We start from the raw sequence: 27,955 nt of genomic DNA, 5'->3' as shown, positions 1-27,955 counted from the left end.
CCCTAAGTGATCCCGGTTTTTTAAATCACCCTCTTAATGAGGGGAATGTAAAAAAAAAATATATCATTATTTAAATTGCAAAGTTTAAATTCCTTTTGAGAAGAATTTTAGGTAAAGAAGATGCTCCCTCTCTCTGAATCCAGAACTGAACTGTTGGAGAAGATACTATGAAGAAGCCTCCAGACCACAAGTTGCACAAAATTGAACTTTGGGTGTGGTTGATTGAACATTTATTTGTATGTATACTTTCATACCAAAAGAGGACTGCCCCCTAACTAGCTTTCTGTCAATGCGTCCAGTAATTATTGGTTTTGTTCTTTTTTTTCTCTTATCCTCAAATTATTGTAATCTTTAAATTGATTATGTTTTCATGATCCTTTGGGGAAGGACTTCTTCCCAGAGGTTCAAATGGGGGAATTGTAAAATTGAGATTTGAACTCTGAACTTCAATCCCCACAAGCCCTTGCTTCACTTCCCCAAGATGCTTTGTAATCTCACGAGAATTCTGAGGTGGGCCGAGATCGAGGAAGGATTTAAACCGGTGGCAAATGTTTTTGGGTCTCTCTCGCTCTCTTTTGGACTTCCGTTTTGGAGCAGAGGCGTCTCTTCCATGATGTGAGGTTATTTTGTCTAGGCCTCTGGCCTAGGCACATGTTTCTTACTTGTATATTCTTTAATCCTTAATCCTTAATAAACCTGTAAAAAATATAATACTCCTTGCAGAGATAAACTAATTTCTACCTGCCTCAGTCTCCCCATATTCCTAAATTTTAATCTTTACACCATTATCACCTCTATTATTTGACATTGTACTAGAAACACCAGCAGTAGCAATTAGAGAAGAAAAAGAAATTGAAGGCATTAAAATAGGCAAGGAGGAAACCAAGTTATCACTCTTTGTGGATGACATGATGGTCTACTTAAAGAATCCTAGAGATTCAACCAAAAAGCTAATCGAAACAATCAACAACTTTAGCAAAGTTGCAGGATACAAAATAAACCCACATAAGTCATCAGCATTTCTATATATTTCCAAAACAGCTCAGCAGCAAGAACTAGAAAGAGAAATCCCATTCAAAATCACCTTAGACAAAATAAAATACTTAGGAATCTATCTCCCAAAACAAACACAGAAACTATATGAACACAACTACAAAACACTCTCCACACAATTAAAACTAGACTTGAACAATTGGAAGAACATTAACTGCTCATGGGTAGGAAGAGCCAAAATAATAAAAATGACCATCCTACCCAAACTCATTTATGTATTTAGTGCCGTATCCATTGAACTTCCAATTTTTTTTTTTACTGATTTATAAAAAACCATAACAAGGTTCATTTGGAAGAACAAAGGATCAAGGATATCCAGGGAAACAATGAAAAAAAATATCAAGGAAGGGGGCCTTGCAGTCCCAGATCTCAGACCATATTATAAAGCAGAAGTCATCAAAACAACTTGGTACTGGCTAAGAGACAGAAAGGAGGAACAGTGGAATAGACTCGGGATAAGTGACCTCAGCAGGACAGTATATGACAAATCCAGGGAACCCAACTTTTGGGACAAAAATCCACTATTTCATAAAAACTGCTGGGAAAATTGGAGGACAGTGTGGAAAAGATTCAATTTAGATCAACACCTCACACCCTACACCAAGATAAATTGAAAATGGGTGAATGAGTTGAACATAAAGAAGGAAACTATAAGAAAATTAGGCGAACACAGAATAGTATACATGTCAGACCTTTGGGAAGGGAAAGATTTTAAAACCAAGCAAGACTTAGAAAGAATCACAAAATGCAAAATAAATAATTTTGACTACATCAAATTAAAAAGTTTTTGTACAAACAAAACCAACGTAACTAAAATCAAAAGGAAAGCAACAAATTGGGAAGCAATCTTCATAAAAACCTCTGACAAAGGTTTAATTATTCAAATTTACAATTGTACAAAAAATCAAGCCATTCTCTAATTGATAAATGGGCAAGGGACATGAACAGGCAGTTCTCAGCCAAAGAAATCAAAACTATTAATAAGCACATGGAAAAGTGCTCTACATCTCTTATAATCAGAGAGATGCAAATCAAAGTAACTCTGGGGTATCACCTCACACCTAGCAGATTGGCTAACATGACAGCCATGGAAAGTAATGAATGCTGGAGGGGATGTGGCAAAGTAGGGACACTAATTCATTGCTGGTGGATTTGTGAATTGATCCAACCATTCTGGAGGGCAATTTGGAACTATGCCCAAAGGGTGATAAAAGACTGTCTGCCCTTTGATCCAGCCATAGCACTGCTGGGTTTGTACCCCAAAGAGATAATAAGGAAAAAAAACTTGTATAAGAATATTCATAGTTGCACTCTTTGTGGTGGCCAAAAATTGGAAAACGAAGGGATGCCCTTCAATTGGGGAATGGCTGAACAAATTGTGGTATATGTTGGTGATGGAATACTATTGTGCTCAAAGGAATAATAAAGTAGAGGAATTCCATGGAGTCTGGAACAACCTCCAGGAAGTGATGCAGAGCGAAAGGAGCAGAACCAGGAAATCATTATACACAGAGACTGATACACTGTGGTATAATCAAAGGTAATGGACTTCTCCATTAGGGACAATGCAATGTCCCTGAACAAGCTGCAGGAATCTAAAAAACACTATCCAGTCAACTAGATCTTGATAGCCTTATTCTTCAAATTAAGTACATGGAAACACAAGTTGTTTTGGGTTTTTTTCCTAGAACTAGATCTCTGTGATTTGTTTTTGTTCTTTGTTTTTAATGTGAATAGGAGATCCATGGATCCTAAAAAATATTTAGAGTTTCCTCATTCTTCATAGGATGAATAAGGTCTCCTAATCCAATGGATAAAGAGACACACCAAATCCCATTTTGGGAAAATGGAAGATGGTGAAAGCATCACCTCAAAGTAGACAAAAATAAATGGCAAAGATCTCACCAAATGGCGACTAGGCGGTTTCCATAATAATGTCTAGATATTGCTTTTATTCTTTAGTATTATCCCTTAATCTACCTTTTCACATGTTATCATTTTAATAACGTTCATGGTACAGCTACCATTACTATCTAGTTCTATGTGTCTCATGTAGTCAGTCAACCAGCGTTTATAAAATCCCTACTATGTGTTATCAACTAGAGATTTTAGTTCTAGCACTTCTCTAGCTGTGCTTTTAAAAATTATTACTAGAGGAGGAAGGGGAGAGGGGACAGCTGGGTGCTCAGTGGATTGAGAGTCAGGCCCAGAGACAGGAGATTCTGGGTTCAAATTTGACCTCAGAAACTTCCTAGCTATGTGACCCTGGGCAAGTCAATTAACCCCCATTGCGTATTCCTTACTACTCTCTGTCTTGCAACTAATACACGGTATTGATTCTAAGACAGAAGGTGAGGGTTTTAAGAAAATGAATTATTACTATGATAAATTTTTCTAGATGAGACTTTCTACTTTTTTTGGAATCTAGATAAAGCATAAAACAAAACACAAAAGGAAGAACAAGAACAGAAATAAAATATTATTTTCCCTTGATGATAGTGACATGCTATAGCTAAGACAATATGATTTACAGGTAACAAAAAAAAAACTCCTTAATTATATATTAGTTATGGAAGTTTTTCTATCCAGCCAAGTTCACGGTACAACATTGATGCTCTACATGCTTCTTTTGAGATGATCTGTCATGAATCAAATCCTTTCTAAGTACAATGACTCTTTTGAGGCCTCTGGCAGCCTCCCTAAAACAAGTAAGGGTTTATGGGGCACTTGAGAATAAAGAGGTTACTGATTTACTTCATCCATGAATGGCAACTGCTGTAAATTCTCTTATTACTTTTTGCTGTTGGCTTTATAAATCCTTAGCTATCCTAGACAGTTCATAAATTCATTTCTTTATTTTCTCAGCCACTCTAAACTGGCTAGTCAATATAAGTTTTTTTGTTTCTTCTTCCTTCTCCCTGGTCAATGGAATGCCAACAGAAGAAAAAAAATACATCCCTTTAAATCATAGCCTAGACAAAAAATATAAAACATCTTCATTTCCAATGGCCTATGCGAATACCATATATATTAATTTTATGTATTTAGAATTTCTACAATATGTAAAAACGTTTTAAAGATCAAGGGATCAATATGTAAAAAACAAAATAAAACCTTTAAACCAGAACTTTCTGTTATAGTAAATACCTAAAAACAAAATGGTTGTCCATCAACTGAAGAATGGCTGAACAAATTAGGAAATATTAGTATTGTGGAATACTGTGCTATGCTATAAGAAATAATGAAGAAGATGAAACTCAGGAACACTTGTATGAATTTATACTGAGAGAAATGAGAAGTATCAGCAGAGCTACATGTGGCAGTCCACATGTCTGATCCCTGCTACTGGGAAAGTGGAGACTATAGGTCAAGAATCTGAAGAGAAATATTGAAAAGTGTAAGAAAAAAGAGGATCTAGTTTTAATAGATCTTAAATTAAACTACAAAAAAGTAATTTCAAAAACAATTTGGTACTGGTTAAAAAAGAGAGATCTACCAGTGCAGATTAGTTAACAGAATAAAGAAGAAAACAAACTTAGCAGCACAGTGTTAGACAAATAAATTGACTCCAATTATTTAGGTAACAACTCACCATTTGATAAAAATTGATGAAAAAAGCTGGGCAATAGTATAGTAGAAAGTAGGTTTAGACCAATAATTGACATATTACCCCAAGATAAGCTCCAAATGAACACAACCTAGATTTAAAGATCATATCACTTTCAAAAATAGAGAAAAAGAACATATCTTTTGGATCTATGGATAGAATTAAATGATGTATATAGCACATCATATGGATTATATGAATTTTTCTGCACAAACAAATCCAATATAGCTAAAATTAGAAAGGAAAAAACCTAACTAGGGGAAAAATCTTCAAAACAAGTTTCTCTGATTAGTCTCATTTCTCATTTATATAATTTATGATATATCCAAAATTGATTAAAATTTATAAAAATAAGAATCATTACCCAATTGATAAATAGTCTAAAGATATACAACAGGCATTTCTCAAGTGAAAAAACCCAGGCTGTCTACAATCTTAAAGAAATGCTCTAAATCTTTAAGAATTTTATGAATATAAATTAAAGCAATTCTGAAGTTCCATCACACACCTATCAGATTAACAAAGATAATTAAAAAAAGGACAATGACAAAGTTTAAAGGGAAATTTAAGGTTAGTCTAGATATTCTGGAAAGCAACTGACATCATGCACAAAAAATTTCTCATCATTGATTCAGCTATTCCACTCCTGGGCCTATACCCTGAAGAGAGCAAAGAAAGAAGACAAGGTCATATACAAAATTGTTTATAGAAATACTTCCCTTTGAATCCCAAACTAAACAAAATGAAACTTGGTAACTGAAAGGGTATCCTTAAATGAATATAATGAAATATTTTTCTATAAATTTTCTATAAATAAATTTCTATAAATTTCTATAAATTTTTCTATAAATTTCTATAAATTCTATAAATTTTTCTATAAATTTCTATAAAAAATACATACAGAAGTAGAAAAATGATGCTTTAAAAAATAAATAAAAAGACTTGTGTGAACTGATGCAGCATGAAGTAATAAGTAGGACAGGATAAATTTGTACTTTAACAACAGTATTATAAAAAACAAAAACCATTTTTGAAAGAATGATTCAACACAATGATTGGCCATAATTCCAAAGGAGTGATAGATAAGAAAAAAAAGAATGCTTCCTACCTCACAAAAAGGAGATAATGGACTAATATGCAGAATAAGAAATGTATTTTGGTATGTAACTGATGTGGAAATTTGTTTTGCTTGACTATTTTTATATCATACAGAAGTAGATTCTCTCTCTCTCTCTCTCTCTCTCTCTCTCTCTCTCTCTCTCTCTCTCTCTCTCTCTCTCTCTCTCTCTCTCTCTCTCTCTGTAAAGAAGGTGGTGGTAGGGTATAAATGCTTGATAATTAAAAAATGGATAGGAAGGGATGACAGTAAGGGCCCAAGTAGAGGGACTTGGACTGGCACTGGCAAAAAGAGGAACCTTTTCTTTCAAAATTTGAGCAATAAGGATAAAATGAGAGATAATGCAGAAGCAATTGAATCAGGAAGGAGAGAGATCTAAGGATAGATGGTTTAAATTTTTAAAGTAAAAGAATGGTCCTCTGCTTAGAGGGAATAGAGTTGGTACCATAGGTGGCTCAAGAAGGGTTTAAAAGAAACAGATAAAATGAACTTAAAATGCAGAATAAGATATACTGTTTTGGACATAAACAATGTAGAAATTTTTCTACTTGATTATATATATATATTAGAATTTTTGTTTTGTTTATTTTTCCCATTTGGGAAAGGGGAAGGAAAGTGGAAAATAATTAATATTGAAAATAAATAAAATGTTTTTAAAATGTGAGAAAAATAACAACCTACTCTTTGATACTTCATTTACCTGACCTCTTCATCCCTTCTTCTCAACTGTAAACTTCCCTTACATCCTTGTCCTCTGCTCTTTTTGCTCTAAATTCATTCCTTCACACTTATCCACTTTCAGGATTACTCTCATACCTGAAATGATAATTCATTCATCCAAATCTCAAATGTTTATTTCTCACCTGATTTCCAGTTCTCTATTTCCTAAATTCTCCTGATCATCTCTATTCATTTTAGTCTCATTACCAATTTAACCTCAACAAATTAAAAACTGAAATAATTCTCTTCTCCCGCAAACCAACTCCCCTTCCCTAAATGGCAACTCCAATCAGTGGTTCTATTATTTTTCTAGTCTTCTGAGCTAGAAAGAAATTCTGGATTTATCATTGACTTTTTTCTCTCTGTTTCCTCCAGATTAAATTATTTACTTACACACATCTATTTTTTCTTTACTAGGTCTCTCACATGTCACCCTTTCTTTATTATTCTCAATGCTATCTCCTATCCTGAGTATAACAGGCTCCTTCCTCCTTACTGACTCCCTATTTTGATTCACATCACAACAAATTTATCATATATAGTATATTCTCCATCCAACAATGGTTCCCTTTCCAACCACATGAAACAAAAGAATGGCTTTTTAAGTATTTACTTAACCTTATTTTTCACTAATTTCCAGAATATTTTTTAGCTCTTGTGAGGCTAGAGACCTATCTTCAAAACATTCTTCTGTTATAGCCTCAACTACTTAAAATTTATCCATTCTATGTATTGTATGATAAAAACATGTACACCTAAAACATATTATCTGCTGTCCTGGGGAAAAGGGAAGAGTGGGAGGGAAGAAGAGAACACAGAGGGCAAAATGTCAGGAAACTATTATTAAAATTGCACCAACCAAGTTCTCTGGCACAGATTCTATTTCTGCTTCTGTGTCCCAATTTCATGGAACATGCCCAGGATATACTTCTAGCTTCCTTCAGCCTCTTATAATCCTTAGTTTCCTTCAAGATTCAACTCTACCAAGTCTTGAGGGAAGTCTTTTCTCATGCTCCTTGTTGTTAGTCCTCAAATTATCTATCTTTCTTTGTCTCTGTAAATGTTGTATCCAACCAGTAGAAAAATAATTTTTAGGAGCAGAGAGAACTTCTTATTTTGTCTTTGGTTAGTACCTAGATAATACAAGCATCTAGTATGGCAGGCAACTAATAAACTGTGATTGAATTAAAAAAAATTGCACCAAAATGTAAAAACAAACAAAACCTATCCATCTAGGGCCCTGCTTAAAAACCAGTTCCTCCTTTATCATTCCATCTAAAGAAAAATGACTGTAACATTTAAATTGTTTATACCACTTGTCTAGAATTTATTTTGTACTGCCTTGTTTTAAGAGAAACTATATAGAGTTGAATAATCACTGGGTAACAGAATCTGAGAATCTGGATTCAAATTTCATCTCTACCATTACTTGCTTAATCTCTCTATCAAGACAGGCATGGCTATGGGCAAATAATAACCTATCTGACTCTTTATTCCTTCATTTGAAAAATCAAGATATTATATATACCACCTACTTCACAAAAGTTGGTATTAATGAGGATAACTGGCATTTATATGGCACTTTAAGGCTAACATATTTTTTTCTCTACAACCTTTGGGAATAGGTGCTTTTTATTTATCTCTATTATACAGAGGAAGAAATTAAGACTGAGTTAACTGACTTGCCTAGGGTGACATAGCTATTGAGTATCTGGAGGGAATTTGAATTCAGGTTTCCTGGACTCTAAGTTGGCCACTCTACTATGCCATCTAACAAATAGTTCTCAAAAGAAGAATTATAAACTATTAAATCACCAATAATAAAAGAAATACAAATCAAAACATCTATGAGGCATCATGACACACCCAATAAATTAACCAATCTCAGAAAAGACGGAAATAGATGGTAAACTGATCCAATGTTAGTAGAGTTAAATATCCATACCTTTTAGGACCCTAAGATTCCTCTGGTATATATAGCTAAAGGAAGATTAAGACAAAAAGGAAGCTGTATAAACATCAAAATATTCATTGCAAGAAACACTTTTTCTGGAAGCTATAAACTGAAAACAAAGTAGATAACACAGTGGTTGTGAAATGGCTAATTAAATTGTCCACATGAATATAAATGAAATGTCTCTGGGCCTTAATGATGAATATGAAAAATACAGAAAAGAATAGGAAGAGTTATGTGACCTATTGGAGTAAAATAAGCAAAACCAATAAAACAATATACATAATTACTACAAAATGCAAGCAGAAAAGAACAAAAAAGTGAATATTTTATGATTAAAATGATCAATCATGTTCCTTGAGAAAAGATGAGAAAAATGTATCTCTCTCTTAGCATTACAGTTGGAAACTACAAAAATTGAATATTGTGTATACCATCAGATATAGTCAATACATGGGTTAGTTTTGCTAAATTGCTTTTTTCTCTTTCTTTTTTAAATTTTCATTATAGAGGAGAATTGCTGGGTAGGAAAAAGGGTAAGAAATATATTTGGAAATGAATTTTAAATACAAACTATCAAAATAAAATATTTTTTTAAAAAAAGTTCATAGTAAAAATTAAAAGCACCATACAAATTTTTATTTGTATATATCATCATGCCAATTAGATAGTGAACTTATTATTTCTACATTCCTCAATACCACTAAGCATTTACTGTTAACAAATATTCAACAAATATTTGTTGACTACTTGGGAGGGTACATTCAATTTCTGGCAATCTAATATCATTAATCTTACCTTAATTGCTTATTATGTTGTTCATTTTCATTATCTGTTTGGAAGGAAAAATACTAGTATTTTGTTATCAACTATCCATCATTATAAACTACAAAAGGCATTATGCATACTGATACTCTAAAGATAAACTCCATACTGACATTCAAAAGAAGATCATTCATTAAAACTATTTGAGTGTTTCATCATAATTGGGGGGGATATATTTTTTCAATAATCTGATTTTTAAAAACTATCTGAAGAAAATAAATAAAGAAAAAACAAAGAGAAAAAGTATTCAATGATATTAGAAAATGACAATGATATAAATAGGACACAAATATCAAATATGGTTTAGGTAAAGGAAAATAATTCTAAACAGAGATGTATACTTTAAACCTGAAACATCAACATAATTGTAATCTTTTTGTCCAACTCTTCACAACTCCATCTGGAATTTTCTTGGCAAAGATAGTGGACTGGTTTGACATTTCCTTCTCCAGCTCATCTTACAGATGAGGGAACTAAGGCAAAGTGACTTTCCCAGAGTCACAGAGCTATTAAGTGTCTATGGTCAGATTTGAATTCACTAAGATTAGTCTTCCTGATTCCTGGTCTGACATTCAATCCACACCTTGCTCCCAACCTAAAAGCTCAAAACTGTAGCAGTTTAAAATATGATTAACATTTCACTTAATCTTCATATGTAAGAATGCACCAAAATATATCAAATTTATACATAAATTATCATCCCTGATATTTTGGAGTCTTTTTTCCCACCATGCAACAAACCACAGAAACAGAAAAACGTTTTTTTTATTTGAATTTTTATTATTACCCTCCCTCTGAGTTCACCAATCTCCCTGCTCCTCCAAAATGTGTTTCACTCAAACTCCAGTTCTAATTATATAGTTTGGGAAAATTTCATTACCCTAATAGTCTCATTCTTCTTAAAATTCATTCCAATTTTACTAGAAACTGAACAGATTCATCACATTTAAATACATGTTAAAAATCAAGAGAAATGAATACTTTTGCTAGTTAGTATTCATGCACCCATACAACCAGAAAGATTTAATATAAGCATTAGTTAACTTTTCTGGGAATCTAGCCAGGTGTTATATGTTTCTAGACTGCTTTGGAGAAAGAGAAGGAAAACTGACTTATCTTCTGAATTTTTTTTTGAGCATTCCAATTTGGCCATGGAAGGCTCTCAGAACTAAAATGAGGTTTGTTGAGCTATTTTCTAAACTGGAAACAGTTAAAACTATTTAAATAGGCAGTAGAATGGGATTATTTTTTACAAAATCCTTTATAAGGCTTGAACTTTCTGTTTGATAAAAAAGCATGTGTATATGAAAGGATAAGGTAGGGAGGAGTATAAATTGCTAAATCCCAAATGGGTTAGCTGCTCAATTAGAATTTAAAACAGTCACAGCATGGTGTACAGGAATTTCCCTATTAAGTCAATACCCTAAGTCAACAGGCTTCCTATGGATGGCCTCTTTACTTCACTATCTGTAGTTTCCTAGACTCTTAAGGAACTCTGACTGAATCAATATGAAGGGATTGCTTTCAGACATCAAAATTCCTAAATTCTCCTCTTCCTCATCCTCCTTAGTTCTTCAAAACCCAGTTATCAATACTTCATTATTCAACTTCTGCCACCAATTGTGCTGGGTTCTTCATGAAATGCCAAAATAATGAGGCAGATATGTTACTTGTGGCTCTCTATGGTTTATTTAAGGAAGGATCAAGAAATGAAAGTGAAGATACTTGGGAATAGAGAGGAGTTCAGGGACTGACAATGGTTTACTGAAATGCAACTTCACAAGGCCACAGCTTCACACAGTCTGAAAAATACACATAACAGTATGGACCCAATAGAACTGCTTACATTGATCTCGTTCAGCCTGTAAAAACACTGGAGGCTTCCTGCAAGTCTTTTACGGGTTGATGTTGATTGTGTAAGAGTGAAATCAAATTTTGGATGCCACTATTGCTATTCCTGGATATGGCTGCATATTTTGCTGTGTAAGCCATAGTTCTCCCAAGTTAGAGTAATGTGATAGTGAAATCACCTTTAAAGACTGGTTTATATTAATTTAAGGTCGCCAAGGAATTCACTTATGAAATTCCTAAATGAACACTCAAGTCAGTATGGAGTTTTATTGTGGTTTAATTATAGTGGGTGTAAGAAAGAAGGAGAGGGAGAGAAGGAAAGAAGGGGAAAAGGAAAAGGGTTAACTCAACCTTCTGGCAGAACCAGAGGGAGTTTAGGCCTGGAAGGCCAAGGTAGAAAAGAGAATCAGTCCTCAACTCACGTGACCGATCTGAAGGAAAGCTCTCTGCTGGCCACCTAGCTCAAACTCCCGCCTAGCCCTGTCCACAGGAAGTGAGTTAACTCCAGAGGCTGTTCTCTACCTCACTTCCTGTGCCTCACAAGTGCTCAAGCTTGGCTTAGGACAGTCCAGGTGGGCAGTCAGTTATTTTTGATTTGTCATTGACTAGCACAAACCCGAGTAGTGTGGGTGTGCACAATCCTGGGTGCTAGACCAAGCAAGATGGAGATTTTAAAATCACAGTAAGAACCCTCTTGGAGCTCATATCCTGCCTGAAAGCGACTAACAACTTCTTTATTAATCAAGTCATCTTCTGCTCTTTATTTTCACTTAACCTCACATACTGAATCAGTTACTATATCTTATCATTTCCACAACAATAATACTTCTCTCAACCACTGCCTTCTCTCTACTCATACAACTACCACCCCAATTTACTATCTTGTGTAAAATGTTTTCAAATTAATCTCTCTGTCTGAAATTTGTCTCTTCTTTACCTATCTTTAGTCTCTCTTTCTACTGTCACTTAGCAACCTCCCTCTGACATACATGTAGTTATCCTATCCAGACCCTGGTGATTTAGCTACCAATTTCTAGGGAATTATCCTGCTTTCAATGACTTTATTGTCTATTTCATAGTTCTCATGACCTTATCATCTCCTCTACCATAGCTAACCAGAGGTCACACTCTTGATCTTGCAACCACCCACAAATGTTTCCCTTTCATGTTTGTAAACTCTGAAATTCCTCTGACCCAACTAGAATCTCCAATCCTTCCAACTTTCATTATTTACTTAGACCATCATCTCTTGACTAGCTATACTCTTCTTTGCTCCCAATCTCAAACCCCATGGTGAACCATTTCAACAGTATACCAAGTTCTTCTATAAAAAGTCTCTTTGAACCTTTATTCTCAAGCTGATCAAACTTGAATTACTCTATCATAAACTTCCTTTGTTCCTGTTTATGTATTGTTAAACCAAATTGAAACTGTTTTAAAACCATCCTGATTAGATACACCATAAATTTGTCAACTATTCTCAACTTCTGAGGCAACCCTTCTGCCTATTTTAAACTCTATTTAATTCTATCTCACGCATCACAGCAGTTTTTCCAAATCTTATCTGACCTTTAACTTCCTGTGAAAACTCCTCCCACTACTTTCTCAGTGGAAGACCTTCACCCTTCATATTTTACTAATAAATTAAGGCCATTTACTGAGAGCTCCTTCTTGTCTTTTTATTTCATAACCGTATGACATTATTTCTCCCTATTTCTCCCTTCACTTGAGTCTGTGGCCCTTATCCAAGGAATAGTCCTTATTCTTCCTAAGCAAAATCCCTCTACATTTATTCTTACCTCCTGTGTTAAGACAACTGCCCCCCAAACTCTATGAGAAATCATTTGACTCCTACTTTACTTTAGTGGACTCCTGTGCATCTTAAATCAATAATTTTATCCCTATGATTAGTCCTACTGAGTATTATCTACTTTAATGTGATTACAAAAGAATAGTGATTAATTGCTTACTAACAAACAATAATCAGAAGCAATTCATTACAGTTCATACTTGAATCATTTCTAAAACTAATAGTTTTTCCTCTCAAAAAAACTCTATGCAGTAGCAATTAGAGAAGAAAAAGAAATTGAAGGTATTAAAGTTGGCAATGAGGAGACCAAGCTATCACTCTTTGCAGACGATATGATGGTTTACTTAAGGAATCCTAGAGAATCAACCAAAAAGTTACTCGAAATAATCAACAACTTTAGCAAAGTTGCAGGATACAAAATAAACCCACAAAAGTCATCAGCATTTCTATATATCTCCAACACATCTCAGCAGCAAGAAATAGAGAGAGAAATTCCATTTAAAATCACCCTAGACAATATAAAATACTTAGGAATCTATCTGCCGAAACAAACACAGGAACTATATGAACACAACTATAAAACACTTTCCACACAGCTAAAACTAGATCTAAACAATTGGAAAAACATTGATTGCTCATGGGTAGGACGAGCTAACATAATAAAAATGACAATCCTACCCAAATTAATTTACTTATTTAGTGTCATACCCATTGAACTACCAAAAAACTTCTTTACTGAATTAGAAAAAACCATAACTAAGTTCATTTGGAAGAACAAAGGATCAAGGATATCCAGGAAAATCTTGAAAAAAAAATGCAAAGGAAGGAGGACTTGCAGTCCCAGATCACAAACTGTACTATAAAGCAGTGGTTATCAAAACAATTTGGTACTGCCTAAGAGACAGAAAGGAGGATCAGTGGAATAGACTTGGCGTAAATGATCTCAGCAAGACAGTTTATGACAAACCCAAAGACCCCAGCTTTTGGGACAAAAATCCATTATTTGATAAAAACTGCTGGGAAAATTGGAAGACAGTGTGGGAGAGATTAGGTTTGGATCAACACCTCACACCCTACACCAAGATGAATTCAGAATGGGTGAATGACTTGAACATAAAGAAGGAAACTATAAGTAAATTAGGTGAACACAGAATAGTATACCTGTTAGACCTTTGGGAAGGTAAAGGTTTTAAAACCAAGCAAGACTTAGAAAGAATCACAAAATATAAAATAAATAATTTTGACTACATCAAATTAAAGAGTTTTTGTACAAACAAAACCAATGTAACTAAAATCAGAGGGGTAGCAACAAATTGGGAAAAAATCTTCATAAAAACCTCTGACAAAGGTTTAATTACTCAAATTTACAAAGAGCTAAATCAATTGTACAAAAAAAAAACACGCCATTCTCCAATTGATAAATGGGCAAGGGACATGAACAGGCAGTTCTCAGCCAAAGAAATCAAAACTATTAATAAGCACATGAAAAAGTGTTCTACATCTCTTATAATCAGAGAGATGCAAATCAAAACAACTCTGAGGTATCACCTCACACCTAGCAGATTGGCTAATATGACAGCTATGGAAAGTAATGAATGCTGGAGGGGATGTGGCAAAGTAGGGACACTAATTCATTGCTGGTGGAGTTGTGAATTGATCCAACCATTCTGGAGGGCAATTTGGAACTATGCCCAAAGAGTGATAAAAGACTGTCTGTCCTTTGATCCAGCCATAGCACTGCTGGGTTTGTACCCCAAAGAGATAATAAGGAAAAAGACTTGTACAAGAATATTCATAGCTGCACTCTTTGTGGTGGCCAAAAATTGGAAAACGAGGGGATGCCCATCAATTGGGGAATGGCTAAACAAATTGTGGCATATGTTGGTGATGGAATACTATTGTGCTCAAAGGAATAATAAAGTAGAGGAATTCCATGGAGACTGGAACAACCTCCAGGAAGTGATGCAAAGTGAAAGGAGCAGAACCAGGAAATCATTATACACAGAGACTGATACACTGTGATACAATCGAAGGTAATGGACTTCTCCATTAGTGATAATGCAGTGTCCCTGAACAATCTGCAGGGATCTAAAAAACACTATCCACAAGCAGAAGATAAACTGTGGGAGTAAAAATACCGATGAAAAGCAACTGTTTCACTACAGGGGTGGAGGGGATATAACTGAGGAGAGACTCTAAGTGAACACTCTAATGCAAATACCAACAACATGGAAATGGGTTTGAATCAAGAACACATGTGATACCCAGTGGAATTGCACGTCAGCTGTGGGAGAGGTGGTGGGAGGGGGGAGGGAAGAAAAGAAAATGATCTTTGTCTCCAATGAATAATATTTGGAAATGACCAAATAAAAATTAAAAAAAAAAACTCTATGTTAAACTTTAACTGTCAGCATAGCTTGAAGGGGGGATCCACCCAGATGTCACAAGTTTCAGTGGAAAGTCCCATGATGCATTAAGAACCCCTCTACCCTATATCACTTCCCTTATGAACCATGTCAGGTAGGCCTAGCCTGGACAAGAGATTTGATCTAATACCAAATCATATCAATGTAGGGCCTATCATTAGGATGCCCAGATAAATGTTTTCTAAGTATGCCTTGATGATGGGGTGTAGATGGGCTGGTTGCTATATGTCTATCTCATTGTTTGGTAGTAATGTGAACAATAGGTATACCAAGAGTTTGGAGTTCACGATTGAGATAATTTTCTGGTGCTTGGATTGACCAAGCATTTGAAAATAGAACTGGGTACTGAAAAGAATAAAAGCTATACTCTGGAGAAGGTCTGGGAACTTATTTGCTCAAGGAAGCCAGATTCCTCTAATAAATAGTTACTGGCTCAGAGCTCTGCCTCAGTTGTTTTATTGTATATTGGACAAGTTTCTGGCATTTCTCTCTTAACTTCAATCTTTTTCTACCTCCTGGCATTTCCCCCTATAATCTACTTCTACCTCCCTCATCCTTAAAAACATGATCTGACCATGTCTGCCACTATTATCTTATACCTTCCTTTTCTCTTCAGCTAAATTCCTTGAAAAAGCCATCTATACACTCAAATGAGTAGTTAGGTGGTGCATTGGATAGAATGCTCAGTCTAAAGTCAGAAAGATCTGAGTTCAAATCCAGCCTCAGTCACTTATCAAACATTTGTCCCTGTTTCCCTCAATTCCTAACCTGTAAAATGAGCTGGATTAGGAAATGGCAACCAATTCCAGTATTTTTTACAAGAAAACCTTAGATGGGATCATGAAGATTTGGACATGATTGAACAACAAAAATGCTCAATGCTTCCACTTCTCTCATTCTTTTCTACACCCTTTGTAATCTGGCTCCTGATCATTCAACTAAAATTGCTCCACCCCAGAGTTATCAATGATCTTTTATTTCCTAAATATAATTACCTCTTCTTAATCCTCATCCTTCATGATCTTTCTGGAGCATTTAACACTTGATCACTATCTTCTGGATAACTTCTCTGCTTTGGATGCTTTCTTTTGGTTCTTTTCCTAACTGCTAGACATCTTGGTCTTCAATAACAAATCTTCTTCTAGGTGCCACCTATTAATGGTGGGCATCCCACAAGACTCTATCCTGGATCCTCTTCTCTTCCATTTCTATTCTCTTTCACTTGGTGATATCAAGAGCATCTGTTGATTCAATAATCACTACTATGCAGATGATTCCCAGATCAATATATCCACATAGGCTCTCTTTCCTATGAGTCATCACCAACTGCCTACAAGACATTTTAAACTAGATTTCTCATTGGTTTACTAACTTCAACATATTTAAAAGGAAATTCAGTTATCTTTCCCAAAAAACTCACCTCCTCTTCTTAATGTCTTTGTTAATGTCAAGAGCACCATGGTCCTTCCAATGACCCTGCTTTGCAATCTTGGTGTCATCCTAGACCAATGATGGTGAACCTTTTAGAAACTGAGTGCCCAAATTCAGGCTGCATATGAGTCCCCTGCCTTACCCCACACAGGGGAGGAAGGAAGTGTTCCCATTGGGCTGCTGGGCAGAGGGGCAGGTGATATGAGAAATGTCCTCAGGTGCCTGTGGAGAGGGGGAGGGAATAAGACCCCTCCAGCACACGTGCCATAGGTTCGCCAAAAGTGTCCTAGACCCAAATATGTCATTCATTGCCAAAATGGGCCTTCTCTACCATCACATCTGTCCTAGATATCACTTTTATCATCATTCACAGACTTACTATCCTGATTAAGACTCTCATCATTCCTTATAAAATTGCCATCAAGTCCAAAATGACCTTCTTTTCTCAGGTTTCTCATTACATTCTATAAAGTGTTGCTGAACTAATTTTACTAAAATGCAGTTCTGGTTAATGTCATTCCCTATTGAACTCTAATGAACTCTTAATGGCTCCAGTTACCTCTGGGATGAAATAAACACTTCTGTGTATAGGATTTTAAGATATACAGTTTTTATTAACTATTAAATCATTTTATCTTCACATTAACCCTAGGACGTAGGTCCTATTTTATCCCCATTTTACACACAAGGAAATTGAGGCAAGAGTGACTTGCTCAGGGTCACACAGTTAATAAATACAAAGCAGGATATGGAGTCTTCCTGATTCTAAGTCCAACATTATCTACTATGCCACTTAGCTGTCATCTAAATAACTCTTCCTCAGAAACTAGAGCAGGAATGAAAGCTCCAGCCCCTGGCTATACTCTCCTGTCTTGCTTTAGCTTTCCTTTTATTTTGGCAATTCATTATATTCCACACCACCCTGCTATTTAGCTGTTTCACATGTATACTGAGACCTCAAATAGTAAATTATTTCAAAAATAAAAGAAAATGCCTTGTATTTCTTCTCCTTTTCTCAGCAAAACTTCTTGAAGAAGCCTTCTATGCTAGCGCCTCCATCTCCTATTCTTTTATTCTTTTCTAAATCTGACTTCAAAACTCATCTTTCAACAGAAAATGCTCTCTCTAAAATTAACATTGATATACTCTGGTTTCTCTTCAGATCGTATAAATCTTTCACCTTTTAAAATTAACACTGATCTCAATTGCCAAAATATAATGACTCTTCTCAGTCATTATTCTTTTCAAACGTTCCACAGCATTTAATACTATTGCTTCTACTCTCTTCTTTTTTTTTTTTAAATATATTTTATTTGATCATTTCCAAGCATTATTCGTTAAAGACATAGATCATTTTCTTTTCCTCCCCCCCACCCCCCATAGCCGACGCGTAAGTCCACTGGGCATTAGATGTTTTCTTGATTTGAACCCATTGCTTTGTTGATAGTATTTGCATTAGAGTGTTCATTTAAAGTCTATCCTCTGTCATGTCCCCTCAACCTCTGTATTCAGGCAGTTGCTTTTTCTCGGTGTTTCCACTCCCATAGTTTATCCTTTGCTTATGAATGGTGTTTTTTTTTCTCCTGGATCCCTGAAAGTTGTTCAGGGACATTACACCGCCCCTAATGGAGAAGTCCATTACGTTCGATTATACCACAGTGTATTAGTCTCTGTGTACAATGTTCTCCTGGTTCTGCTCCTCTCGCTCTGCATCACTTCCTGAAGGTTGTTCCAGTCTCCATGGAACTTCTCCACTTTATTATTCCTTTGAGCACAATAGTATTCCATCACCAACATATACCACAGTTTGTTCAGCCATTCCCCAATTGATGGGCATCCCCTCGTTTTCCAGTTTTGGGCCACCACAAAGAGCGCAGCTATGAATATTTTTGTACAAGTCTTTGTGTCCATTATCTCTTTGGGGTACAGACCCAGCAGTGCTATGGCTGGGTCAAAGGGTAGATATTCTTTTGTCGCCCTTTGGGCATAGTTCCAAATTGCCCTCCAAAATGGTTGGATCAGTTCACAACTCCACCAGCAATGAATTAATGTCCCTACTTTGCCACATCCCCTCCAGCATTCATTACTTTCCTTTGCTGTTATGTTAGCCAATCTGCTAGGTGTGAGGTGATACCTCAGAGTTGTTTTGATTTGCATCTCTCTGATTATAAGAGATGTAGAACACTTCTTCATGTGCTTGTTAATAGTTTTGATTTCTTTATCTGAGAACTGCCTATCCATTTCCCTTGCCCATTTATCAATTGGAGAATGGCTTGATTTTTTGTACAATTGATTTAGCTCATTATAAATATGAGTAATTAAACCTTTGTCAGAGGTTTCTATGAAGATTTTTTCCCAATTTGTTGTTTCCCTTCTGATTTTAGTTATATTGGTTTTGTTTGTACAAAAGCTTTTTAGTTTGATGTAGTCAAAATTATTTATTTTACATTTTGTGATTCTTTCTATATCTTGCTTGGTTTTAAAGCCTTTCCCCTCCCAAAGGTCTGACATGTATACTATTCTGTGTTTACCCAATTTACTTATGGTTTCCTTCTGTATGTTTAAGTCACTCACCCATTTTGAATTTATCTTGGTGTAGGGTGTGAGGTGTTGATCTATTCCTAGTCTCTCCCACACTGTCTTCCAATTTTCCCAGCAGTTTTTATCGAATAGTGGATTTTTGTCCCAAAAGCTGGGATCTTTGGGTTTATCGTATACTCTCTTGCTGAGGTCGTTTTCCCCCAGTCTATTCCACTGATCTTCCTTTCTGTTTCTTAGCCAGTACCAAATTGTTTTGATGACTGCTGCTTTGTAATATAGTTTTAGGTCAGGGACTGCAAGGCCCCCATCATATGTGTTTTTTTTCATTAATTCCCTCGATATCCTTGATCTTTTGTTCTTCCAAATGAACTTTGTTATGGTTTTTTCTAAATCAGTGAAGAAGTATTTTGGTAGTTCAATGGGTATGGCACTAAATAGATAAATAAGTTTGGGTAGGATGGTCATTTTTATTATATTGGCTCGTCCTATCCATGAGCAGTTAATGTTTTTCCAATTGTTCAAGTCTAGTTTTAGTTGTGTGGCGAGTGTTTTGTAGTTGTGTTCATATAGTTCCTGTGTTTGTCTTGGGAGATAGATTCCTAGGTATTTTATTTTGTCTAAGGTGATTTTGAATGGGATTTCTCTTTCTAGTTCTTGCTGCTGAGCTGTGTTGGAGATATATAGAAAAGCTGATGATTTATGTGGGTTTATTTTGTATCCTGCAACTTTGCTAAAGTTGTTGATTATTTCAATTAGCTTTTTGGTTGAATCTCTAGGATTCTTTAAGTAGACCATCATGTCATCCGCAAAGAGTGATAACTTGGTCTCCTCCTTGCCTATTCTGATACCTTCAATTTCTTTATCTTCTCTAATTGCTACTGCTAGTGTTTCTAGTACAATGTCAAATAGTAGAGGTGATAATGGGCATCCTTGTTTCACTCCTGATCTTATTGGGAATGCATCTAGTTTATCCCCATTGCAGATGATATTAGCTGTTGGTTTTAGATATATACTGTTTATTATTTTTAGGAATGACCCTTCTATTCCTATGCTTTCTAGTGTTTTTAATAGGAATGGGTGTTGTATTTTATCAAAGGCTTTTTCTGCATCTATTGAGATAATCATGTGGTTCTTGCTAGTTTGCTTGTTGATGTGGTCAATTATGTGGATGGTTTTCCTAATGTTGAACCAGCCCTGCATCCCTGGTATGAATCCTACTTGATCATGGTGAATGATCCTTCTGATCACTTGCTGGAGTCTTTTTGCTAGTATCCTATTTAAAATTTTTGCATCTATATTCATTAGGGAGATTGGTCTATAGTTTTCTTTCTCTGTTTTTGACCTGCCTGGTTTTGGAATCAGTACCATGTTTGTGTCGTAAAAGGAGTTTGGTAGAACTCCCTCTTTGCTTATTATGTCAAATAGTTTGTATAGTATTGGGGTCAACTGTTCTCTGAATGTTTGATAGAATTCACAGGTGAATCCATCAGGCCCTGGGGATTTTTTCTTAGGAAGTTCTTTGATGGCTTGATGGATTTCAATTTCTGATATGGGATTATTTAAGAATTCTATTTCCTCTTCTGTTAGTCTAGGCAGTTTGTATTTTTGTATATATTCATCCATTTCTCCTAAATTGGTGTATTTATTGCCATATAATTGGGCAAAGTAATTTCTAATGATTGCCTTAATTTCCTCCTCATTGGAGGTGCTGTCCCCCTTTTCATCTTTAATGCTGTGAATTTGCTTTTCTTCCTTCCTTTTTTTAATTAGATTGACCAGTACTTTGTCTATTTTGTTTGTTTTTTCAAAGTACCAGCTTCTTGTCTTATTTATTAAATCAATAGTTCTATCACTTTCGATTTTATTAATTTCTCCCTTAATTTTTAGGATTTCTAATTTGGTTTTCTGCTGGGGGTTTTTAATTTGATCGCTTTCGAGTTTTTTCAATTGCATTTCCAATTGATTGATCTCTGCTCTCCCTTGTTTGTTAATATGAGCTTTCAGGGATATGAATTTGCCTCTGATTACCGCTTTGGCTGCATCCCAAAAGGTTTGAAAGGATGTTTCGCCATTGTCATTTTCCTTGATGAAATTATTAATTGTTTCTATGATTTCTTCTTTAGCTAAACGGTTTTGGAGTATCATATTGTTTAATTTCCAATTGGTTTTAGATTTGGTTTTCCATGTACCATTACTAATCATTATTTTTATTGCCTTGTGATCTGAGAAGGCTGCATTCATTATTTCTGCTTTTTTGCATTTGTGTGCTATGTTTCTGTGACCTAATGTATGGTCAATTTTTGTGAATGTGCCATGTGGTGCTGAGAAGAAGGTGTATTCCTTTTTATCCCTATTTATTTTTCTCCATATGTCTATTAATTCTAATTTTTCTAAGATTTCATTCACTTCTTTTACCTCTTTCTTATTTATTTTTTGATTTGATTTATCTAAATTTGATAATGGTTGGTTTAAGTCTCCCACTAGTATGGTTTTATTGTCTATTTCTTCCTTCAATTCTCCTAGTTTCTCCATTAGAAATTTGGGTGCTATATTATTTGGTGCATACATGTTGATTAATGATATTTCCTCATTGTCTAGAGTCCCTTTTAACAAAATATAATTACCTTCCCTATCCCTTTTGATCAGGTCTATTTTTGCATTGGCTTTATCAGATATCATGATTACCACTCCTGCCTTCTTTCTATCAGTTGAGGCCCAGAAGGTCTTACTCCATCCTTTAATTCTGACCTTGTGGGTGTCAACCCGCCTCATGTGTGTTTCTTGAAGACAACATATGGTAGGGTTTTGGATTCTAATCCATTCTGCTATTCGTCTACGTTTTATGGGTGAGTTCATCCCATTCACGTTCAAAGTTATGATTGTCATTTGTGGACTCCCTGGCATTTTGATTGCCTTCCCTAATTCTAACCTTTTCTTCTTCGGCTCTACCTTTTAGTCCAGTGATTTACTTTGAATCAGTCCCCCTTGTCCCCTCCCTTGATGTTTCCCTTTTTAGTCCCTCCCTTTTTGTTCCCTCCCCTTCCCCCCTCTCTTTCCCTCCCTTTTTGTTCTCCCTCTCCCCCTCCCCCCCTTGGTTTTCCCTTCTCCTTACCCTTGTTGGGTAAGATAGAATTCAAGATCCCAATGGATCTGGATGTTTTTCCCTCTCAGAGTTGATTTCCCTGAGATTGAGGTTTAAGTAAAACCCCCCCCCTCTCTTCCTCTCCTTCTTATAGGAGTTTTCTTCCCCTCCCCTTCCCCTGTGAATCTTTGTGTGAGAACCATTATTCTATTTGGTCTTTCTTTACCCCCTATTTATACATTACATTTTCCCCACATATTAGTATACATAGGTTGATATAAATGTAGTCCTTATAGAAGAGACTTTGAGTAAAAGAAGATAACATTTTTCCCCTTTCCTTAATATTTACCTTTTCAGGTATTCCTTGCTCTTTGATTTTCGGTATCAAACTTTCCACAGAGCTCTGGTCTTTTCTTTGCAAAAAGTTGGAAGTCTTATATTTTGTTGAATGCCCATACTTTCCCTTGGAAGTATATAGTCAGTTTTGCTGGGTAGCTGATTCTTGGTTGGAGACCCAGCTCTCTGGCCTTTCTGAAGATCATGTTCCATGCCTTACGATCATTCAGAGTAGAACTTGCAAGGTCTTGGGTGACCCTGATTGGCATTCCTTTATATCTAAATTGTCTTTTTCTGGCTTCCTGTAGGATTTTTTCTTTTGTTTGATAGCTTTGGAATTTGGCAATTACATTCCTGGGAGTTGTCTTTTGGGGGTTTAGTGTAGAAGGTGTTCTGTGAGCTCTGTCAGTGGATGTATTGCCCCCTTGTTCTAGAATCTCTGGGCAATTTTCTTTGATTATATCTTGTATCACCATGTCCAGTTTGGTGTTTATTTCTGGCTTATCTGGGAGTCCAATTATTCTTAAATTATCCCTTCTCCCCCTATTTTCCAGATCTATCACCTTGTCGGTGAGATATTTTATGTTCTCTTCTAATTTCTTGGTATTTTGGCTTTGCTTTATTGATTCTTGCTCTTTTACACGATCATTGTCTTCCAGCTGCCTGATTCTGGCCTTTAAAGCCTGGTTTTCTTTTACAGTTTGGTCAAACTGGTTTTGTAGATGCGTGAATTTCTTTTGCATTATTTCCAACTTTTCCTCCCAGAAGGCTTCCATCTTTTTGGTCATTTCTGATTCAAATTCTTCATAGGTTTGTGGAGAGTTTCCATTTCCTTTGGAAGGTTTTGGAGCATTTTCTTTTATATTATCTTCTGTCTGCTCTGTATTTTGTATTTTGGCTCCATAGAATGTGTCCAAAGTCGCCCCTTTCTTCTTATTTTTCTTGGTATTTTGGGGCTTCTGTGGTTCTGTGGAGTTTGCCATTTCTGAATGTGGAGGATTAGTTTTTCTTGTCTCTTTCTGGTGTTCAGGGGCTTTAGTCCTGGGCAGATAGTTCTATGAGCTTTCCCTGGGTTAAACTGAATATGCCTCACTGGAACTGGAATGGAAGGGTCGGACCACGAGGCCACACTCTCCCCCTGGCTCGATTTCCGGAAGTTGCCTTCAGAATCGCTGGCCGTGAGGCTGTTTCGTCGGCCTGCGGGGGGATGGGCTGCCGCTTCCCCAAGCTCCGAGAGCACAGACTTTCACTGAGACTTGGATAGCAGGATCCAGCCCGTGAGGCTGTCTTGCCCGCCCTGAGGGTTGCTGTTGTTTTGACCAGCTCTCTGCAGCGGAGGCCCCAGGCAGTAACTTTCACCCGGACTGGGACTTGGGTAGAAGACCCTGAGGGTTGTTGTTCCTCAGACCCTGCTCTCTGAGCCCGGCGCGGCTGCCGCTTCCGGGAGCCTTGGACTCTGCGCTCCTACCCCTGAGGTCCGAGGGATCTCGGGTTCTGGCTTTTAAGGGGAGCCGTACCTTTTGAACCGGGTCCAGGTCCAGGAGGAGGGTTCCCAGGGTCTGTGCTGTTGGTTGTTTTGAATTTCGGCGCCTTAGGAGCTTCTAGTTTGAGATCGGTCGGGAAGGGTTTTCCGGAGATCTCTACTCTCTTCTTTATCAGATGATTCACAGATCAATTATATTAAGTCTGCCTCTGAGCACCAGTCCCATATCACCAACTACCTACTTAACATTTCAAACTACATTTCCAATAGGCAACTCAAAATCCATATGCCCCAATGAACTCATTCATTTATCTTTCTTCCCACACAAACCCCCTTCTCTTTCAATCTTCACTATTACTTTTGAAGATACTACCCTTGATCCAGTCACTCACATTTGCAATATGATTTCATTCTCAACACTTTACTAAACATCAATATACATGTAAGATATGTACGGTGTGAGAAAGTGAGTTTTCCAATATAATGCCAAGATTCTGAACCTAATGGTGTCTTCAATGGAAATAGGAAAATTTAGAAGAGAGACAATTTGAGGAAAAAGTCAAATTCAGTTTTGGACATGTTGATTGAGTTCAGGATGTGTCTAAGACATCCAGACCAAAATGTCTAATTGTAAACTAATGATATGAAACTAATTATTAATTAGTATGAGTTCTTTTGATGTCCTTAATATTTCACATTTACTCATCTTAAATAAACCATTCAGTTGCCAAATCTGGTAGTTTTCATCACATATACCCTCTTCTCTCTACCCACACAGGCACAACCCTAGCTTAGGCACTCATTGTTACTCACCAGAATAACTGTAAGAATTTCCTATTTAATCTCTGGGCTCTCTTCCAATTGCTCCTCCATACAGCCACCAAAATCATTTGGGGAGCAGAGGTTTGACCATGTTACTTTACTCCCTTAATCAATAACTTCACATAACTGTTAAAAAATAAACCCTCTAAAATAATATTTGGTATTCTATGATAATGATCTGAACCAATTTGGTATCTGTGTGAATGAAGAGAAGGGACTGAATTTAAGAGATATTGTGGAAATAAAAGTGACAAGCTTTGAGAATTTCTGGATAGGTAGGAAGTGAGAAAGTAGGTTTTCCAGCATAATGCCAAGGTTATAAACCTAGTTGATGTCTGTCCTAGAATTGGGAAGAGACTAATGGTTGAAAAAATGAAGGCATTAGATCAGAACACTCCTTCCAAAAATTTTGCACTAAGGAGAGAGACATGGATTAGTAGAATAGATAGAGCAGAATGCTAAGAATATTTATCAGATGTGGAGTGTTGTATTTTAAGGGGCAGTATGAAGATAAATGAGTGAAAATAGATGATAGCTGGTGAAAGGGGATGGAGAAGAAACAACAGGAGATTAAATTAAAGCAGTACATCAGGGGATTCATCTTAGCAAGAAGAAAAAATTCTTAACTCCTCTGAAACAGAAGAAGGAAAGAATGAAATGAATGATTATGTGAAGAAATTTATAAACAATCCGGGTATAAAAAAGAATGGGATCAAAATAAGAGCCAAAATATAAAAAATGGGATGCAAGTGAGAGCCCATGAATCAGTTTCAATCTCACTGAAGGAGGCCAAATTCTCTGGAAGGGGTAGGACAATGTGGAATTTGCTGATGATTTAAGTAGAGAGAAAGAATTTGGAACAGTCAATGGGGTAGGTGAGTTGGGAAGTTGATAAAAGTAGAATAAAACAACAGTCAAGTCCAATCAAAGATATGCATGATTTCTGGTTCTTCTCCCAAGCTTGGTGCCAAAATCTGCTGTTGTAGCCCCAACCCTGAGAAAAGGTGGTAATGGTTGGAGTCAGTGGATTTGGTCATATTGGACTTCTGGTGACCAGGACTGCCATTTCAGATGTAAAGGAATAGTATGGTCATCAATGATTCCTTCAATAACCTCATCTACATGGTTTATATGTTCCAACATGATTCCATTCATGTCAAGTTTAAGGGCAATACCATTGCTAAGAAAGCTGATGGTCAATGGAAAAGATATAATATCTTCTAGGAGCATTGTTCTATAAAAAATGAAAATATTATTATTAAAGGTAATGTTAATAAAATATTGTGGTCGAGGTTATAATTACTCTCAAATCAGAAATTCATTAGTAGCTCTTAACATCATAATTTTAATAAAAATAGAGATATATGAAAATGGGAAATGAAGGAAGTGGTCAGAAAATCTCACCTATCCAGAAAAATACCTAAACTGAAACCCCAAGCCTGCTAAGCCACTTACCTTGCAAAAGCCCTCCAGCATAAGGAGAGAGAGAGAGAGAGAGAGAGAGAGAGAGAGAGAGAGAGAGAGAGAGAGAGAGAGAGCTCTGTCCCACATCTTTTATTCTCTGTGCCCCTACATACCAATCTGTATGAAAGCAAAATATGGGATGTGAGGTAGGACAAACTTAGGGAGTGACTTCTATCATCACAATTCCACCACTATTAAATGAAAAAAAAAACACTTTACCACCATTTACCACCAAAAGGTCAGGGGCACACTCAAAGGATGAATTTAAGCATGTCATATCTATTTATACCCATAAGATTGTCAAAAATAGCTCTTGTACTATGAACCGCTTGGACCCTTAGCCAAGGTCATTCATAACTATTTTGATGTTGAGGAAGAATTCATGATCACAATTTAAGATGGCATTTATTGCTACCCAGAAGATAGCAAATGGTCCTTTTAACAAGCTGTGGTGTAATGGGCACAAAGCTGCCAAAAATATTATCCCTGCTTCTACCAGTGCTTCTAAGACAGTAAGTAAGGTCATACTTGAACTGAATGGGAAGCTCACAGACATGGCCTTTCATGTTTCTACTCAAAATGTACCTGTTCTGGATCTGATCTGCCCCCTGGGAAAACATACCAAATGTGATGATATCAAGAAAATGGTGAAGCAAGCATTGGAAATACCCTTGAAAAGAATCTTGGGCTACACAGAAGAACAAATTATATCCTGTGACTTTAACAGCAACTCTTCTTATTTATGCTAGACCTGGTATTTCTTTCAATGACCATTTCATCAAGTTCATTTTCTGACATCTTAATGAGTACAGTTATAGCAACTATGTAGTAGACTTCACGGTCTTTATGGTCTCCAAGGAGTAAAGTAGAAAATTAAGTATCTCTCTATATAAAAGAGAGGTTCTACATCCCTAACTTGTTTCCCCATGCCCAATTCCCAGTCCTTGCCCCAAAGCAAAGTAATAGAGAGTGAGAATCATAGAATCCTATGTTGTGTGGCATGGATAATGTCATTATATTCAGTGGGCGGAAAGAAGAGATATGTGATAAATATGTAGCAGGCAAAAAACATATTGATTTTATGATTTAATTCATTTCTTCAGTAACCTAGTAACAGGAGCTAATGAATAATGGTAGACCTTTGAGAATAATGAAAAATTGAAAGGGATCATATTTTATGAAAGTGATTTAAAAAATAGAGAGAGGGAACAGTCAAAAGACTGTAGTTAACAATGAAGGCAAAATGTAGGTCACTTGTCTGATTCATAAGGACCTAGGACCATGTTGGCAAATCCATGGCACAAGTGCCCTGGTTTAAGGGTTGTTCTGTTTTCCCTCCCTGAGGACAATTTTCACATGCCCTGTTCCTCTGCCCAGCAGCAGAATGTGAGCACTTCCTCCCTCTGTTATCTGGGGTAATGTGGGGTGGGAAG

At 36.2% G+C, this 27,955-nt stretch overlaps 1 protein-coding gene across 12 annotated transcripts in view; it reads right to left on the bottom strand.

Annotated features, from left to right (window-relative positions):
- Positions 1–27,955, bottom strand: part of GPHN (gephyrin) — an 852,406-nt gene that overhangs the window by 686,723 nt on the left and 137,728 nt on the right. The gene's annotated exons all lie outside the window — the stretch shown is intronic.

The sequence above is a fragment of the Monodelphis domestica genome, chromosome 1 (genome assembly GCF_027887165.1).
Source record: "Monodelphis domestica isolate mMonDom1 chromosome 1, mMonDom1.pri, whole genome shotgun sequence".
In the NCBI taxonomy this organism is placed as follows: domain Eukaryota; kingdom Metazoa; phylum Chordata; class Mammalia; order Didelphimorphia; family Didelphidae; genus Monodelphis; species Monodelphis domestica.
The sequence above is the reverse complement of the archived record's forward strand: the minus strand, read 5'-3'. Positions and strand labels throughout refer to the sequence as shown.